The 20,869-nt window shown below is 38.5% G+C and overlaps 1 pseudogene; it reads right to left on the bottom strand.

Moving 5' to 3' along the window:
* Positions 1-2,241: 2,241 nt before the first annotated feature.
* Positions 2,242-20,440, bottom strand: LOC120511109 (annotated as a pseudogene).
* Between the last annotated feature and the right edge of the window lie 429 nt (positions 20,441-20,869).

Genomic DNA, 20,869 nt, shown 5'->3' with positions numbered 1-20,869 from the left:
ATTATTTGCTCTGTTCCAGTTTCAGCTAATGAAAAGAGATAAGCCTTTACATTAGAATTTTTGCTGTAGTTGTAGGAGCTACAAGTATGGGAGTCTGTCAAGAATACATGTTTCCCATTGGCACTTGTCAAACCAGATTTCAAATATTATAATAATAAATATTATTACCCAATAATATATGCAATAATCACCAATTCAAAGCTCCATTCCAATCTGTGCAAATAGATTCTGAAATATGCAGTATCATATCCCAAGGCAATTCTAAATTTAGCATAATAAATGTTATAAGAATCCAAGGTCATTAAGAACAGCCATTTAAATAACATTAATCCTTGGTTTAAAAGTCATCATAGATATTTGGAATCTGACTTGTCCTGGTATATTAAATTCTGACCTGAGTTGTTGAAAAAAAGTTCAGTGAACATACATGCAGCAACAAGAATATCTGAAATTTTTTCTTCTCTTCATTGGCACAAAGAAGCTGCTGGAAAACTTACAGATGCACAAATCTCAAAAACCATTGACTGTAGAAAATTAAGTTAGACAGCTGGCATTAGTTGCTAGCTGAATTGCTGCTCCCATAGTCCAGGGGTCTCTTGGCTGATGCCCGCTGGCGGGGGGCCGCAGTTTCACTGCCAGGACTGCGGTTCCGAGCCATCCCCGGGCAGGACTGCCCGCCTGCCCTCGGCCCTGGTGCTGGGGGCTGCCGTGACCCAGGCTGGGCAGCCAGCATGGGCTGGCTCGCCCTGGCCTCTCTCGCCGCCCGCACTGTGTCTCGTGGTGCTATGGAAATAGAGGGAAACACGTTTGTTCTTCTGTTTACTGTCATTTCCAGCACTGCTGGAAACACGTGGGGTTTCTTTCCCCTTTGCTGTAAGAGACTGGTGCAGCTTTATATAACCAAACCTCCCTGACTCCTGGGACTGTGGAAGCTGTAGGAGGAGGCGTAGGGACCAGAGGGTGGAAGGGGGGCAACTCTGTGGCTCCTGCTGTCTCTGCCATTTTCAGCTTGTGAATGCGACCATGCAGCTGTGACCACGCAGTGACAGCAAACCTGGGCAGCAGGAGTAGAGATGGAAGAACCTGGAGGATGGGTTTGCAGCTGGGGTTCACTATTTTTTAACTGTTCCTCAAGATTCCGAATGTATGTCATCATCATATTAAATAAAGGATAGAATTCTTTATGGAGTTATTCCTCAGGTCTTAGTTTTTCCCAAACTACTTCCAAAAAGTCATTGGTTAGGACTACATTCTAGGAAATATAAGGAAAATGCTTAAATAACCAGTGTACAAACACTTTAACCCCCCCTCTGAAATCTTCTTGAAGAAAAGACTTTTTAAGATGGAGGCAAACTTCTTGTTCTGTGTGAGTGAATGTTGTTTCCATCTTAACCCAGTCTCTTCCCAACACACCTGAAAGTAAAAGGAGGAAGGAATGAAAATAAAAAGTAAGACAATGAAATTCTCAGGGTGGTCTAGTGCAGATGTTTTCTAGAAGAGGTGTCTGTTCGATGTGCCATTTGTAGCGAGCTGAATTGCTGCTAGCATAGTCCATGGTAAGGAAGCAAAAAGGGCCTTTGCATAATATCCACAGATGTTTTATTCAGCCTTGTGGTGAGATTTTTTTGTTTGTTTGTGAGTTCATTTCCCAGTGATTAATAATGTGAGACTGAGACAGACAGGATCTTACAGCTTTATCTGAAGGGAATGTTTTTGTTTAAGCAAACCTGGATTCCTTCTCCATGGAATTTTACTTGTCATAACAAAACAAGAACCCAGATCTGTGATTCAGGTGGCAGCTCTGGGCACCAGTTTGATTTCCCACCTTTGGAGACTCATGAGGCAGGAAGGAGCAACTCCCAGGAGCCTTCCCTGCCAGGAACCCCCTGGTTTTATCAGGAGCAAGGAGGCTACCAGGCACCACTGGCCATGAGCAGGATAAGATCCCTTCCCAAGTCAGGTGTTTGGCTAAAAGAATCCCTGTGGAAGTTGGTGGAGCAGCAGAAACTCTGCACAGCACAGGGGGTCTCTGGCAGCCCCGCAAGAGGGCACTGATGGATGAGGATCCGGTGGATCCTGAACAAGGCGAGGCCATGGGAAGAAGCAAGGCCTGTGAGAGCCAGCTGGGGCTGGGAGCAGAGGATTTGGGAATATACACACAGACTTTACAAATAATGCCATATTTTGTATAAATCACCACTGGTGATTTACACCTGGCCCCAGGACAGCCCTGGCCACTTCTCAGCTTTCCACAGGCTCTGGCTCTGTCTTGAGCTTTTTGCTTCCCAGGACTTGTTCATCAAACAACTCTCTCTCTCTTTTGCTCACAGGTGGTCCTTTAATGTACTTCTCTTCTGCCTTCTCATCATCGATACCGTCCATGGCAGCAATGGCATGGCACAGATGATGGCCTCAGGTAAAAGCACATTTGAGATTAATCTGATGCCATCCTCCAGGATCCTGGTGCAGGTTTTTGGTGTCCATCTTCCTGTACACCTTCTTCAGGTATCCAGGTCTAGCTGCTCCTCATCCTCCAAATAAGTCTCCACACAGGTCACATACCAGCTGGAATTCAGGAATTTCTTCAGTCAGTGGGATTGTTTACCAGTTTTCAAAATCCTCAGGAGATGCTCTTCAGCTCCTTTGGTCTTCACTATGAACTCCACCAGCTTCTTGTTCTCCCTGTCCCTGGTAGCTCTGGTCCTATCAGGGAGGAGCTTCCTCGGGGGTTTCTGGGGGGAGGTGTCTGAGGAAGACTATCCATCCCCTTCCTCCCCTGCATTTGGGAATGCCATCTGCACCACACTCTAGTATCCCTCTTTCCTCACTGGGTAGCTGATATCAGCAGCAAAATACTCAAGGAAGGACCCAGTGGAAGAATGACAGCCCACTCAGATCCGATAGTCCAGGATCAGCTGGAGGCACCACTCAATTTCCCTGAAATAGTTCTTTGCTTGTTCAATGAGCTCCTGCTTCTTTCTGCTCACATTCAAAAGTGAGACAGAGACACTGAGAAACATTTTTCTTCTCATTTGTGGTGCCATCTATGAAGAGCACACAGGCCCTCTGGTGCTTCCTCTTCATTGCTTTCACCACTGCTGGCCAGTACAGATACCACTGCAGCTTGCACCACACCAACATCCCTTCCTCGAAGAATTTGTGTTCTCAGTGGGACAGAACACTTGGGAAATTTTCCTCCTCTTTGTCTGCCAGAGGTTAGAGTGAAGGGAGGCTTTCTGAGGAAATGCTCCTGGACAACATCCCAGAGGGTTCCAGCCCTTTGTCTTCCTTGGAGTCAGGGGTGTGAGGGATCCTGGTTTTCCTCCTCCTGAAGTTGGGGGAAGGCACCAGAAGGCCCAGGTGAGGATCCAGGGTGGTTCCTGCATTTCCTGCCTGTGCCTGAGGCCACACCTTCCCCATTCGGGTGTTTTCCACCCTCTGCCTCTCTCCTCCCATCCAGCTGTTTGCCAGGCTCTCACTCTCACTGCTGATGCTTTTCTCCAACTCATCCGAGGCAGTTTCACAGGAGAAATCCAGGAATGTTCTCCCCAGGCTGAGCTCCTGTTTTTTCTGGAAGGTTCCATGGTGCCAGATTTAGAGGGGACAGAGGGAGACCCCTCCTTAAGAGACGCCTGTGCTTGATCCTGGAGGGAATCATCCCTACATCTTTTCCTTCCTTGCTGACTGCTTCCAGCCTCTGTAGCTTACAGGAGACTGCATTCCTCATTTTGGGCTGGATGTTTCCTCTGTCTGGATGATGATTTTGGTTCTGGTTTTTAGCAGTTGTGACTGTCAGGGGCTAGTGCCCTACTTGAGTCCCTGACACTGCACCTGGCAGGATTTGTTCCACCCCCATGTGTTCTGGCAGGGCTTGTTCCACTTCCAGGTGCTCTGGAAGGGTTTGTGCCATTTCCAGGTTCTTTTCCACTAGCCCCTGGAGCCACAGAACCTCCCTGGCTGCGTGCTTTGGGATCATCAGTCAGCTCACAGTTATTCTGGGGTTTTCTTTTCCTCTTGGCAGCCTCAGGTTCCGACTTTTTAGAGGGAGAGCACAAAAAGAAGCTGTGGGAGGGGGTGAGCAGGACAGATTTCTCCCAGGAAAATTCGGGATTTGGTCCTTCTGCAGGTGGCATTTGACTGCTGGGAGTCAGTCTGATGGAGAATATCCAGGGCAATTTTAAGGGAACAACCATATGCAGCTCCTCCATAGCTTCACTCATGCTTTTCTTTTGCTCCAGGGTGGAGGCGATGGCTACAGGCCTGATCCCAGTGACTATAATGCCAGATCGGGCATTGAAAGTAAATGAGAATTATTTTCTGTATTCCTTTCCTCATTAAATGAACTAACAAATAAGTTTCTGTTGCCATCAGATGATACTACAATGAGCAGAAAGCTTTGAAAAAAAAATGTGGTATAGAGGTCCCTAAAGTTTTTAGAGCAATGCAGACATGGTAATGAGAAGAGCTGATGTGCTTTTTTATCCAATACATAACATCAGTCTTAATGATTTCTGACACTACAGTCTTTATATTACGAGAATCTTTGTAAGAAAAAGAGTAACAACAAACTAAACCAAAAAAGATTTCCATGTATTTTCTTTTAAATCTGGTTCAACTGTTCCTCATTAGAAGCAGTTGAAAGACTGGTTAAAAAGCATGCAGGCAACACTTTTAACGAAAGTCAACATTTGTTTTGGGAAAAGTGTTTCAAGAAAGCTATGGGCCAGCTGGAGAAATTCAGTGATAAATAACAGATAAGATCAACAGTCTGAAAATCATGATTATGAGGATAGACAGGAAAAAGACTAAGCCTTAAGAAGGGTATACAGAAGGAAAATGTAGCAACAGTCATCAAATATGCAAACTATAGCTGCATTCAAAGAAAAGAAGGCTTGAAAAATCTGTTCTCTATATCTCCAGAAGGAAAATGTAGCAACAGTCATCAAATATGCAAACTATAGCTGTACGCAAAGAAAAGGCTTGAAAAATCTGTTCTCTATATCTTACTTGGGAATAAGACTAGCTAAACTGATTTATATTAGACATTACAAAAAACTAAATATCAAACATTAAAAAAATGTTATGAACCTAAATATTGGAAAAAAGTAATCTCTGGAAGGGTGTGGATTACCCATTATTAGAGATTTTTATGAACAGGTTTGGTGAACAATGTTAAAGAATAACAAGCCTAGAGGTGGAGGCCAATTTACTCTGGAGAAGAATCTGTTCCTATAGCTAAACTTTTTGGATCATCTGTGAAACAAATACTCTGTCTGTCTCTCTCCCCCTCTTGAAATCGGTACTCACTTTGGTTTAGGTGTATAGAGTTTATTAAAAAATCTGACACAACTAGAATGAGGTGTGGAGCAACTTTCAGTTGAAAGCTCATTTTTATTATTATTTCATTGGCTCATGATCTAGAAAGAGATAGAATTCCACTGTGCATTCTGCTGGAAATATTTTGTGGAATTCAACAGGAAACCATGCTTTGACACAGACTTTTCAAGTAATTTCTGCTTTGATGTCTAGTCATAGGTAGTAAAGGCTGCAAGTTTACACGTCTAACTTCAGAAGTCTTAAACTGGTGTGTAAGTTTACAACAATCAATTTAGGTTCCTTTCAAATTTTTAGGGCAGAAATAATCACTTACAGGACAAACCAGCTTGTCTCAACCAAAATGTTTAAAATATCTAAACCAGGCCAGACCAGTTTTCCTGCAGAAATGACACATATCTCTTTGACTTTTGGGAATTCAAGGACAACCACACTGTATTTAACCACACTGAATTTTTCTACTGCTATCCCTCTAAGTTGCATCCTGTGTCTCCCCACTTTGTCTTCACCCAGGTGAAACACTTTAATCTCAAAGTAAGGTTACACATGGTAAAAGATCAGAATGACACAAGTTGAACAAACAAAAATTATGTCTGTATGAAATCAATTCTAAGATTTCTCTCAGAGGAATGTTTTTTCCATTTGCAGCTGTAACATAAACATCTTTGTAGGGTGCTCACATGATCCACATATGAGGTGATCTAGGTAGCCCCAGCTCTTAAGGCAGGACTGTGATTCTGTGGGGCATGATGTGCACAGAACCAGTGAGGGGATCTGCTCCAAATATACCTGAGAGAAGACCTCTCAGACCATTGAGTCCATGCTGCCAAGTCCCCCACTAAACCATATCCCTAAGCACTACATCTGTATGTTTTTAAGTACTTCCAGGCATAACTCTACCACTGACTTGTTCCTGATGTTTGACAACCCTTTCAGTAAATAATTTTTTTCTAATATCCAATTTAAACCTCCAATGGTGCAATTTGAAGGCATTTCCCCCTGTCCTGTCACTTGTTACTTGGGAGAAAAGACCAACTGCCACCTCTCTACAACCTTTCAGACAGTTCAGAGAGCCATAAGGTCTCCCTTGAGCCTCAGTTTCTCCAGGCTAAGCAATCCCAGTCCCAGTTCTTTCAGCCGCTCCTGAGGAGATTTGTGTTTCAGACCCTCTGCCAGCTTCATTGCCTCTCTCCTGACATGCTTCAGTGCCTCCATGTCCTTCTTGTAACCATGTGACAAAAGGAAGGCCACTATCACCCAGGTTATCCAGAGAATTAACCAGAAGAAGGGAAATTCTGTGGAATACAGTAAAAGAAATAGAAAAACAGAGGGATCTAGCCTGAAAAGTGGTGTAGAAGCAGCATGAAGAGTTTCCAGGTGAGGAAGCAGCCTATGGCTGGAGAAAGGACACCTGCAGGGGTGCACAGCAGGGCAGGGAGCGTTTGCCACTGCTACCTGGGGCATGGGACGTGTGGGGGATGGGGGGAGGATGTGCTTCTGGGGGTGATTTATGGGGGCTGGGAGAGATGTAACTGTTTATTAATTCTCTCTAAGGGTCTGGTAACATGATTTATCTGTTATATTACCAATATTGATCCCGAGTCTAAAGTTCACTGTGGATTAATTACATGTCATTAATAAATTAATAAAATATTTCTATTCCGATTCTGGACTAAGCTATGAGAACTCGTTTTTTCCTGGTGTCTACCTTTCCTAGGCAAGGATGCTTAGCAACCAGCTAGGATGAAGAGTGAATTATTTGTACGCTGGAAATGATAAAGGAAAACCCTGTTAATCACGAATTGTGAGAATGTTAAAATGTTTAGAATTGTATATTGGAGTAACTAGAAGTCTCACAAAGTAGCCTGAAAGACCATGGGAAAATCAAAGGAATTACTTGCATTTTCTCTCATCTGTATTTGCAGTACTGTTAGACTTGATTTTTTTATTAATATATCATTAATACCCAACATTTATATCAGCATACACTACTAATAGAAATAGAACTATACTTTTGTTTTAGGCATGTATGCTGGTAAGTTTTCTTTTGTATTTCCAGCATATTTTCATTTTTAGTTTTTAAGATAATTTCTCTCAGGGGATGACTTTAATTTGATCCTGTTATTCATATTGCCCATCCAGACTTTGGAATCTGGGATGAGGGAAACGGGAGGGGAAGCACACAAGATTTTTTTTCATTCTAAAATGAAAACCAGATCTGTTCAAAGATTTGACTTGTAGTTGAAGAATAAACATGCTTTACTGCACTCCAAAGGAAAAAAAATACAATGCTTAAATTGTTATAATGATAATTACTTTCATTAAGAAAACCCAAACCCAAAAAACTCCCAAACAAACAAACAGCCTCAAAAAGCCCCAATGAAATTAAAACAGGCAGAACAACTGATGTTTTTCCAAACTGTTTTCCACAGAAAAACAAGTAAATGGTTAAAGGCAGGATTAAGACCCTTCCACATTACAGTTTTTAGCTGTGATAACATATCAGTCATCTATGTAGATTTTATCTATATGTGCCTAATCTGCACACATATATATACACACCCAAAGGTAAACACACCCTGGAAATGAAGGCAGGGTAGAGGAAGTATGTTTAACAAATAAATGAATAAACTAATTCTCAATATTTGTGGGAAAAAAAATGGAAAATTACTGTGCAATCCTTCCCTTAAGTCATATTTTCCTAGCCCACCTGGAGTGATGGTTAAGGAGTGTTGTAGACCATGTAAATGAAATCTTTAGAAAAATCATAATAAAGTCATATTCCAGAAACTTGTTTTACACTAATGCATTCTTGTTCCAATTGGCATCATAATGTATCTAAAAAATTATTCTATGTAACATTGCAGGAAAAAATATTAAAACACAAAAAAGCAATTCCCTGACCTCTGCCTAGTAGGCTCTCTAGTTTTGCTGCTGCCATGTGCTCTGTGCTCATGAATCAGGACCTTGAATGACAAGAGGAGCTTAAAGATCATAGTTACCTTACATTTTTCTGTATATCAACCTCCATTAATAATAATAAAGCAGGCTTAAGGAGGTTTGATTTGCCTCCTAGCTTTCAAAGATATAACCTTAACATTTCGATACTACAGTAATTTATTTATTTAATTAACAAAGTAACAAACTTCAGAGCTGGAACATTCTCTCAGGCTTTCCTTTCCAAAATACAAGTTAAAAATAATACTAGCATGAAAACTGAAGTTCTTGGAGCAATTTTGGAACTAGACTAAAAGAGGGAATATGTTTTTGGAAGGGTATGTGAGACATGTTTTTTATGTTCCGTAAACACAGAAACACAATTCAGAAGAGAAGGACTGTCTGACTCTTTCTCCGATCCTAGGCCTGTGACAACACAGCTTTTACTAGGCTATCACCAGGATTTATCAATTTTCAAACATGCTAATGAAGGCACTCAATTTTTGATCGTCATCCACAAAATGGTCTTTCTTACAATGTTTGCTACATATAAAATACGTATGTGCCTGCATCACTGTGAAGCACATACCAAAGTAGTGGTGGATGCCCCATTGCTGGAACACTGAAGGTCAGGTTGGATGGAGCTCTGGGCAACCTGAGACAGTTGAAAATAGCCCTGATCATTGCAGAGGGGTTAGACTAGAGAAAGGTCCTTCTCAACCCAAACTGTTTTTGTCCTTTAATGGTTCTATGAGTCTAAACTATTTTTACTACTCTATTAAAGGTTCTACTATTACTCTTAGTTCTGTAAGCTTTATATTTATATATATATATATTCTCTGAAACAGCCTTTCCTATGCTGCACTGCTATTGCAACTCAGTAATAGTTGACTTTCAATACTTTCATTTGTTTACTTTGGAAGCTTTTCATGATTGTCAAATGACAAATCTACAGCACTTGTTCCACGTTTATCAAGAAGTCCTAGCAGCTTGTCATTGTGCAAATACAGAGGAAAATGATCGTCCCCATTTTGGGAGAGCTTTATATGTATATTTGCATGTGTGATAATGCTGGAACACCCTTCCTATTCCAGCAGTTACAGTAAAATTTCATGGACTTCACCTGCTGCAGAATAGTGGCTATAGCTGTGTGTAAAGGCAATTAATTTTTTTTTCAGAACAAATGACCATCAGGAAAAAAGAGAAAGCGTTAGAAGCATTCACACTATGCTTCAGAAAACATGTTTTCACCTTGTGCAAAGCAAGCACAAGGTGAAAAAATGTCCAGTATTGACACGTGTTGCTGCAGTCACAGGGAGATGTTCTCCGGCCACTCACTCCCCAAGAGTGACGTGGTCCCAGAGGGGCCCCCTGGATCTCTGTGGAGCCTTTCCCAGGTGCCGGTGCCCACCGGGGCTCACCACTCCCTGCAGATCTTGGCTGTGGAGGGGGTGGCACAGCAGCAGCACAGTACGAAGAACCAAGGCAAAGGAATAGGGAGTGATCACTTTGAGTTCCAAGGAACTTTATTTCCTCAGCAGTCAGGGACAAGTGACAAACCTGAGGGCAAAAAAACTGCTTTTTAAGGAGGGCAGGGAATAAGGGGAGGACACGACCTTTTACCAATAGGAAGGCATTAGGGCAGGGGCGCAGGGTAAGGGCTATGCAATCGAAGCCAACAAGGGGAAGGCGCAAACCTTACAATCCAATCTTACTTCGAAGTAGGGATGAAGGACAGGGAACATTCCAGAGCAAAAAGGATGTGCTGTCTTTGACAGACGGGAACAAGGGACGTACAAGGAGGCTTGTACCTCGGGGAGGGGGATTGACATACCCCTGGCAGGAAAATATTGGGTAAACAACTCAGGACTGAACCATCCAGGAAACCAAACGGGGTATAAGGAATAAACCATTACAAACTTATAACAAGGAATATTACAGAAGAGCAAACTGTAAAATAACAGACAACCACACAGTACAGGTGGATTACAGGTCCTTGTCCAAAGATGAGCTCCAGAATCTCTTGCAAAAATCTAGAAAAACAATCCAATGAAGCTATCATCTAAGTCTTTTAATTATCCCTTACTGGTATAGTTTATTTCCCCCAAGTTTATCTTAGAGGACATATTTTAGCTATTGAGTGGCTCTGAGATATTTAAAAGAAATTCTAATCTTATTGAGTAATACTATATATAAGTAGTATAACATAAAAAATATATGTTAAGCCTATAATCACCCAGCACCCATTGGAATTGCATTCTTTCTATAATAATGTGCTCTTCAAATCAACATTTTCTTATTTTTTTCTGAACACATGAAATTACAGCTTTCATGAAGATCCAACTACAAGCAGACAGAGACTATTGAAACATATATAGAGCAAAGTTTTCCTGGGTAAATTAATAAACATAATTTTAAAAATGAAGCAAATTTAGTAGCATGAGTTTGAAGAAATAATTTTAGTGGTAAGTAACAAAACTTATGTTTCATTATTGATACTTTGTTTGTTTTAACAGCTCTCTTTTCTCAGTATTGGCGTGTTCATTTTGGTAGTTTTTTTAGCAAGGGAATGTTTATATTTTCCTCTAAAATATGATGGTTTAAAATATTTTTTTTCTTTGAATTCCTGACTTCATCGGCAGATTTCCCTGCTCCAATAAATACTTTAGACAACTCAGAACAAACTTTACATTAAAGGTGACCTTATCAACATATCCCTGCTTTCACTTATTTAGTTATAATCAAAACCTGTTCTGACACATGAAAGATGTTCTCATTATGCAAAAAATGTCTGGACTGGCATAATAATTTGAAAGACATCCAACTACTTCACCCTGTTGCTAATACTGAAATATCTCTTCTCACTACCTTGCTGTTTGATTCTGCGTATTTGAGGTTCAGTGCAAAGACTCACAAGGGATTTTAGTATTGCTCATTTTACCAGTTTCATCATCCTATTGATTTTCTCCCAAAATTGCCCTAAATCACGACAATCTGTAACACATCAGTCAACAGATACTTGCAGTATATATAATTTTATTCTAAAGAAGAATAAGTAAACTCACAAAAGTAAATATGAAGGGACCTACACTTGAGAATATAAGGTACTTTTAAAATTCAAATTTTCATTTTACAGCTTAAGTTAAAATTCCATTCTTGATGATCCATAGCCATTTTCTTGGTAGATCAGTTGAAGTTTTGTGAGGGAGATCTTACTTATTTTCAAATGAGAAGTTATTTAGCTCAGCATTTCCAATTTAAAGATGTTCAGATGTCTTCAAGGGCATGATTATAATACATTATTCTCCCCTTTCTAAATGAACAGTCGTTTCCAGAAGGCATGTCAATAGAAGATCCTTATGATATCTTTGGTTATGCTTCAGTTCTCAAAATGATACCTGAATAACTATGGGGAAAATATTCAAAGACATTTGGATATCTAATTCCTTCTAATTATCAAGTGTAAATGTGTACCGCCAGTATTTCAGTGAGATAAAATTTGTGTTGTCTGAATTACAAGGCCAAGACTTTTAGGGTTTCAAAGCATTTTGAGATAAAACATTGAACATTTGTACCTAGAATGTAATTTATGTTTCATATTATCTCAGTTATAGTGTTTAATATTTTAACATATAATTCAACATAAAGGAAAGGGAAAATAAAACTCTCACTGAGTTCACAATAACAATAACTGGCAGCCAGAATTTACATATTCAAAAGTGATGCTCTAAAAATGTGATATGTGCCCAAAACTGTGTAAAGATTTGTCATACTGGCAATAATATTGGAAACTTATTTATCCAGAACTAGAAGTTTTTTGGACTGGCATGGAACTGTTGTGTTTATTGGGCACATGGCTTCATGTAGTAAGTGCTCAGGGAGTCACTGCTTACCATAAGCTCCAAGCAGAGTATTTTTATGGTAATAGAGCAGACTTAAAAAAAACCAAAACCAACCAACCAACCCACCAAACAAGAAAAAAAAAAGACAACAAAAAAAACCCCAAAAAAACCCAAACCAAAACAAAAGAAAAAACCAAACCAACCAACCAAAAAAAAAAAAAACCAAAACCCACAAAACAAAACTAAAAAAATTAAACCCCCAAAATCTTATCCTTTTCCTTTTAGGAAATATATGTATTATCTGTTTTTTATACCAGGGTTAAACTTCATCATTGTGGGTGATATCTGAAGAATTCATTTAGTATGTGTCAAAAACCTAAAGCTATGCAAAACCATTTTCTAGCAGCAAGTTGTACCACTTAGTCTGAGATTTTACTGCGTCATTGAAAACTCCTGATAGGCTGGCTGGAAAACAATTTTTAAATGTTCTAAAAATTAGCAGGGAAGGATATTTCTTTTAGTATTTCATTTCTCTATGTTATGAAAAGATTTTGAAATATAAATTAATAAAAATTAAAGCAGAAATTAGGATGTTGAGCAACTTAGTGGCTTATGTGAGTTATCCATCATTTTATCTGAACTTCTACAAATAACATGTATTTTCTCTTGAAATTGAAATATTTCCTAAAACCACATTTTTAACCCCACCCTCCCTTCCCCCCCCCCCAAAAAAAAAAAAAAAGGCAGTTATTGAAAGGAAGATATAAAGAGTTTGTTGTTGTTGGGGTTTTTTTCTCTTTTTTAATGTGTACAATTGCATTATAAGACTTAAATACACCAACCAAGGTAAAAAGTGTTGTGCACTTCATTATTTTAAAATTGCCATGTATTGAATTAAGGAACCAAATTGTAAATACAGTCATACAGATACATTTACTAATCTGCCTTATGTCTGTCATTTGAAGCAGTAATTTTCCCTGGAAGTGTTAAAAACTCGAATGTACAATATAATTATGGGTATGTACCACATATGGCAGGAGGCAATTCTTGGCAAGTAATGCATCAGGATTTCCTGGTACTTCCCAGGCTAAAGTATATCTTGTTATGACTAATGTTTCATTTGGATAGTCATGATTATTTTTAGAATAATTTTTGAGACTTCTCCTATCTTTTATATACTGCTATCAAAAACTACCATTCTAGAACACATTGTCACCAATACCAACTTATAATTTATTTTTTAAGGAATTCCAGGAATTTATGATGTGAAATGGAACCACAGACCTTACCACAAGACCCATATATCTGTCCTAACCACAAGACACATATATCTATCATTCTAAAGTTTGATTAACACTTTGCTCAAAAGCTAAGAAAAAGTTTATGGTCTATGAAGACCTCATAGACTCAGAAAACAAAGTAGTAATCTAACAAAAGGACCTCTAACTCAGAAAACAAAGTAGTGCAGTTTATTTTTGACATGTAGAAACATTCCACACATCAGCCCTGTCAGCCTTCATTTGTTTTACTTCTTGGATGATACCTCTGTTCGTAATGTTTTCTTTTGAAATAATGCTTTAAAGACCCTATAGGAAAAGAATTTCAAAAGTATAAAAAATTTGTAGACAGCATATGCTAAATTAATTCAGCCAGAAATCTGATCAGATATTGTTTATTTATTTGGTCAGAAACACTGATGGACCAAAGTAACAGGGGAACAAAAAAAAAGTGAAAATAAATCCAAGTCTGACAATTTTCAGCAGTGATAGAACTTCTCTTGACAAGAGATTTTCAGCCCCCCTATCTGATATGGGGGGGCTGTCAGTCCTTGTCTTCTCCAGAAACCCAACCACTAGGCTATGCTCTTGCTCTTCAAATACATAGATAGTCATTAAATGCAAGATACTGAGTTTGACAACAGCCTACCTAGTAACCAAGGCTCTCAGCTATGAATGAAACGATCCAGGCTCAATGTGCAGTTCCAAGGAGTATTTATGTTATTACGCCATGTTGAGCAATTCCTGCAGAATAAGCTACTATAATGAGAAAACACTCCATAGCCTCATTATCAAAACAAATAGCTTTGCTGCATAGACCAACATGTCCATTTGATAGACATCCACTAAGAAAAAAGCATACAGTCTATAACAGATCTTGATATCTTTTATGTGAAATCAAGTTCTGACTGAGATGTACTTAAAAGAAAAGGACCCGTTTTATGTTCATATCTTACATTTAAAGGTTGATATTTCTTAACACGTAGCTTGATCTTAAAATGTGCTGAACATTCTGAGTCAATTCAACAAATCCCTTAATAGATGTACAGGTTGAGATAGATCTCTCATAAATTTTCATGAAAAAAAATTCTGACTTTTCTACTTTTCTGACTTTCACTTACTGACAAGTTAGAAGGGGTGTGACATTAGCCTTGAAGACTTTATCAGACTTTCCCTGAAAGTAAAATATCTTCACCTCAACGTTAGAAGATTTTTGAGAAAAAACTTTTTTTTTCTTTTCTTTTTTCAAAGTTTGGGCTGATTTTTCTTTATGAAAACCTTCTATGTATGGTAAATCTACTTCTGAAAGAAAATTGCACACCAAATATATGACTTATGATTTAGAGGAAAATTCCATCATTTTTCCAATTCATTGGTTTGGGCGTCTTTGTAGGAGGGACGTCTTTCACGTCTTTGTGACGTGAGGGAACCCACAAACAGTACTATAGCATACATATAATACATATATAGTTATATAGTACATATAATAGATCTAAGCAATTAACCATATAAACCATAAGACACATTGTTTAGTTCAAGCCAAAATTTAAGGAAGCAGCTAATCAAAAGATAAAACTTTCAACACTTTTGTATATTTGTTTAAATACTATGCTGAATAAAGGCACTGCATAACTTGGCAGCTGAATGCAGATTTTTCTCTTCAGGATGTATGTTACCTTTTATCAGGGATACTACTGAAAGCCATCAGAAGTAGTCTTTGATAATCTGGTGAGACTAATTTTTTTTTTCCGTCATATTTTTGTTAAATGGAGAAAAACAAACAAACAAAAATACCTCACAAACCCCAACCTACCTCTTTAAGAAATTACACCTGTAGAAATAAATTGCTTGTGTAATAAAGGTGTTCTGTGAGATTTCAATTCTACACATACAGTTTTCTGTAGGATTGTTAGTAAGGGTAATAGAGTATTCTTCATAGAATCATAAAATAATTTGAGTTGAAAAAGAACTTTAAGGTTGTTGAGTCCAACCATTAACCCAGCACTTCCAAGTCCTCAACTAAACCATGTCCCTAAATGCCACATCTACACGTTGTTTAAATACCTCCAGGGATTGTGACTCAACCACTTTCCTGGGCAGCCTCTTCCAGTGCTTGATAACCCTTTAGGTGAGGAAATTTTTCTTAATATCCAATGTGAACCTCCCCTGGTGCAACCTGAGGACATTCCCTCAGTTTTTTATTTGCTACATGTAAGAAGGTAATCAGGCTATGCATGCTTGAAAGGAAAAATGTCAGTAGATAAAGCCAGCAGACAGCTAAATAAGCAGTTTTGACCTTGTCTGCAGCCAAAAGTTTGTTCAGAACCACAGGAATATCACACCTGACAAATGAAGTTAGGAAAATTACTTGTTTGGTTTTTTTTTTCCTACTATGTTGAGGTTAATAGACTATCTCACAAAATGTATCAAGAGTTAGAGCTCACATGCTCCATCTCAATCAGATCCAGTACTAAAAATATTAACTATAATATATATACATGTGATATTTTGTTTTCATTAGCTTAGAACTTTGTTAGAAGTTTAGCTGCTTGCACTGATCGAGGACTGGGCCCAGGGTCAGGAATGCATGGAGGGTACAAATTAGTTTCTAAGTTCAGCAGTAGTCTGCAGCCTTCTAAATGGTATCCAGAACTATGTCAGACACCTTTGGGTAACCAGTGAAGGCTACCAGACAGGCCATCAGATGTATAATAGAACAATGACTTTCTGGATTGGCAAAATCCCTTGGGCTCGATACCCTGACAGCTCCAGGGCATCCAAGGATGACGCTCCAGCTATAAAACTACCATAAACAAAGGAGTTCTAGTCAATAAAGTCAATGCCAAAGAGACAGCAATGCAGTTCATCCTAGGGTTTGTCGTGGGTCCAGATCAATCATCTGCAAACAGATATTTAGATGTATCTGAATGTCCCTACAAAATTCTCATAGCTATTCAAGAAGTCTTAAACTGCATTCCTCTTGGCATTGGCTAAATCCTAGACAGGCATACTATGCAAAAAGCCTGACATGGGAAGCAATGAAAAGAAACAGGGTGAACCATCAGGTGATGTGAGAAATGACGATATCAGCAAGAAAGTTGGAACTGAGCAGGGTAGACAGAGAGTGAAAAAAACCAGGTGAGATGGGTGAAAGGTAGAGACACCAAAGGGACAAAGTGTTTGTGAGTAAAGGACTGTAGCCTAAGGGAAAAAGTTTGGAAAGGGATTAAATTTCAAATAAAAGATGGTAATGGCTGATCCATAAAAATGAGGCTGGTGGTATGGTGAGGAAATAAAAAGTTCTAGCAGAGAGATTAAAAGTATAGAACACATCAGTAAACCTCAGAAGAAGGAGTGTGAAATGCCACCTTAAGTTGAAATCCTTAGTATCTTTCTTTATAATTTTTCAGCAAAGATCTCTGAAATATGTTTGGCAAATTTTTTAGTGCAGTGCTGGCATCTACGTAGGGGTTTACCTGCTGCTATCCTATACTCCATTACATGGAGTGTCAGAGGTCTGTGACATCCATCCAAAGCTTCCAGCCAAGCTGTCAGATATTATTGCATGACTTGCTTTCTGCTTTTTGAGTTTGCCTTTTTTTAATGGAAATTTCACACAAAAGCATCCTCCTCTCCCATCTTCACAAAACACTATGAAGCTCCAAAACTAAGTCAGAATATCTGCATCTTGACTTTTCATTTTCTTTATGCAAGTATAAGCAATTAATTTGAGCTGAACTTCTCACAGGTGGTTACTTGTTTTCTAGTCCTCATAATATGGATGAATTTACAGGCACCTAAAAACCATATATTTTGAAGTACTCCACATATTCTGAAAGATAAATCTCAAATACCTTATCTGATTTAGTGTATTATTTGACACATTGCTCCTTCCCTTCTGTTCTCCTCCTTCCCTTCTGTCCCTACTCTGTTAATAAAGAGTAAAAGTGTCCTCCTTGCTCAAGAGTATTGTGAAAATGCATCCATGCCTTAATGACCTTTGTATGTGATCTATGAAGTATTTTCACGGTTTGTTAAAACTCAAGAGATGCTTCTGGTACCCAGGAGCATGCACTGGAGACGGTTCATGCCACATCACCTGCAGAGACATCTGGTGATTGTATCATCTACAAGACTTATGTGAATCAAGCAGAGAGCAGCTCCAGCAGGACTTGTGTGGTCCCCACATACCTGCTGTGGTTACTCTTACCTGTGTGACCTTGCAGAGCTGCCTGGCAAAGCACAGATGGGGGGAAGTGGGAGAAAAGCTTGCATCACCTTGCTCGTGTCAGAATGATGTTAGTACTAACACAGGGGCTGAAAGGCAGGAACCATCCAGATGGGTCTGCCAACTGCTTTGTCCAGGACTAGGCAGGTTTGAAATCACTCAAGTCTGTGTTAGGATGGATATTGCAGTGAGGACTGCCACAGGAGAAGAAATGAGCAGTCCTGCCTTTGGAATAGGTTTTGTAGCAAATACACAGTGAGTAAAATTTGAGCCTGTATATTCAGCATGAAAGGAAAATAAAATTGAACACTTTTCATTAATTGAGCAGTATCCCCCTATCCATCTGTGCCTTAATGAAGATGGTTCCTATGCAAAAATAGCAACTGATCGTGTAATTAAGAATTGCACCAACTGTATAATGGTTGACAAGAAACAAAGATTTGTGTACACAACACACGCTCTCAGTCTCATGCACGTGCACATATATATGTACATTTTGCTGTTACAATCTTTCCCCTGTTCATAAATTTAATCCAGGATTTTAGACTCTGGGTGAGAATTGTCTGATCAGATAAATGTATCTGTCACATAGAATCTAATTGTAAACTTGCTGCTTATACAATTCCTAATTAGTAGAGTGAGATAGAGGCTTTTTGGATGCAATCCACAATCTGATCTAGGTACAGATTTTAGGGAAAACACCCTAAAACTACTGAATTCCATGGCTTTGACTATAAAACAGTCTGAATGATTTCTCCAAACATAAGCAATGTGGACTTTTAAGATTAGATAATGTGAATCTCATGCTAAGTGTTTATTTCATGCCACAAATTTTTACCAATAAAACCATGTAAAACATTGTAAAATAGATGACAGGTAATATTATACCAAGAAAGAAATACACACTATAATAAATCTGTCTAGGCTAAGCATCTAAAATTTTTACCTAATCCAGTGAAAAAATACTTAGAGTTAAGTAAATAAAGAGAAAATGTATAATTAGACCTTGAAATGTATATTAAGCTTTCATAAACAATAATATTCAAAAAAGAAAAGTCCACAGTGAAGTGAAAGCAACAATTGAAATAATTAGTCATTGGTTAGTAGGATGTTGAAAAACAACACACAGAGAGTAAGTACATTTCCAACATGCAATTATCTAGTTAGTCAGAACAATTCATTACTTTCTCCCAAATCAATATTACAAATGCTCAATATTTTCTTCTATAAACTGAAATTAGATATCAGTCAGATGTAAGTACCAAGCAGAAATGATTTGTAGCTCTAAAAATTATGCCTGCTTAAAATCTGATTGTGAAATTGATTGTAAGCATAGATTTTGACATTTTACCAATTATATTACATTACTGCATGTGCCAGTAAGAGTTCTTGTCATATGGTGTAATATAGGCAAACTATATGTGAAGTGACAACATGAGCAAGTTATGTCTGACTTCTACAAATGTAGCTATAATTTTTAGTTCCAGACATGATGATGGAAGGAAAAAAATCAAAGCATTTTCCATTTTAATTTAAATTGTTGATGATGACATAATGCATGACTTGGCTACTTTTAATATCCTTGCCAGTGTTCAGAAATATATGTAGCATGAATAAAGATTATTAGGTCTTATTCTGTTTATTACTTAACTCATAAAAAGTACAGCAAGATATTGGGGAAGGTCATGGACACTCTGGCTCAATCCAAAATGTATTTTTTTGCTTTTCTTTTCTCTGATTTAAAGATGAAATGTAGTAATAAAACAAAGAAGCTTATATAGCATTTGGCAGAAACAATAGTAGTTGGAGTGCCAATCCACTGGAAAATTAGCCATGATCTTGTGTTCTGTGTGGTCCCTTTAAAGTATTACATGGAAAATAAAGCTTTTAGCACATTGTTGTGCTCATTTTAGCTTTGTAGCAGAGTATCTGTGGCATTATTATGACAGACAAATACATTTCTAACTAAAGGTGTTCCATATTTAAACTTCAGTAGTCATCTATACATTGATTATATAAGGTTTAAAGCTGGCATGGATGTTTAAGAGTGCAATCAGACAAGTGTTGTCCTCTGAAAACTAGAGGTCTAAATTATTGTCTCAGTGGCTATGAATGCAACCTGTAAGATTTAAAGAGGTTGATACATATGGTGAAAGAAAGTGAATGAGTGGAACATGTTAGTTTCTATTTATTTTTGGCATATATTAAATCACTACACATTTTCTTTTAAAGTGCTCATGTTTGTGAGCTAGTTATTTGCACGTCATTTTACGTGACAGTCAATGTAAAATTTCCATCCAACATACTTAATGAACAAATGCATACTTAATATACTGTAGTTATGAAATGAAGTAGCTGTGTCTCATCTGGAATGACACAGCGTCACAGGGAAATTGGTCATTGAGAGAATGATGTTTAATCACTAGGTGCATCCTGTGGTGCAAAAGCTGTCATTGATGTCAGAGTGTTGTGTGAGGTCCATTGGTCTGCATTATGGCACTGACTTTAAGGGGCTGTACACTGGTGCTGATTTCCATGGGATCCATGCTGCACCATCGTGGTTACCTGTCACAGGCGCCTTGGAACTGATGACATTGCTGTGACTGCCTGATTACATCTCTTTGTTTCTATTTTCTAATTATAGGGCAAATTTTACTTGTATCTAAGGAACTCACACACACATAGCAACTGAGTAGTTTCAGATGTGTCTGGCTTCAGTCTTCCAACCGTATTACCATGTACTTTCAAAACAGACTATCACTCAACATACCACACAAAATTATTTTCATTATCTCAACAGTATCCTTCTGAAGTCTGTCCATCGTGAACTTGCTACTGTCCAGCCCCTGCATAATTCAGATGAGCAACACACAGAAAATATTTCAGTCTTGGAGTCTCAATTTGCTTCCACCTCCACTTCCCTCTCCACCAGCACACCCCTATATACCAACTGGTTCAATTGGCTTACCAATTAGTTAATTTTCTAAAGGGGCTTTTTTGTAGACCGGAGGGATTTTTCTCCACTGCTCAGACAAATCCCTTTTACTGATTCTCTTTTCCATTTTCTCAATAAAACACCTCAATTGAGATAATATAGATGAAGATACCTTGATGGGGTGGGGCTGGAAAAAGAGGGCACAAACACACAATTGTTGTATTATTGTATTATATCGTGTTATTTTCATTAATTGTGATTCATTTTCCCCACCCTTTCTCCAAGCATGCCTATTTACTTCCTTTTTTTTTTTTGG

The sequence above is a fragment of the Passer montanus genome, unplaced genomic scaffold, assembly GCF_014805655.1.
Source record: "Passer montanus isolate IOZ18808 unplaced genomic scaffold, ASM1480565v1 scaffold11, whole genome shotgun sequence".
NCBI classification, from domain to species: domain Eukaryota; kingdom Metazoa; phylum Chordata; class Aves; order Passeriformes; family Passeridae; genus Passer; species Passer montanus.
This window is presented reverse-complemented; position numbering and strand designations above follow the sequence as displayed.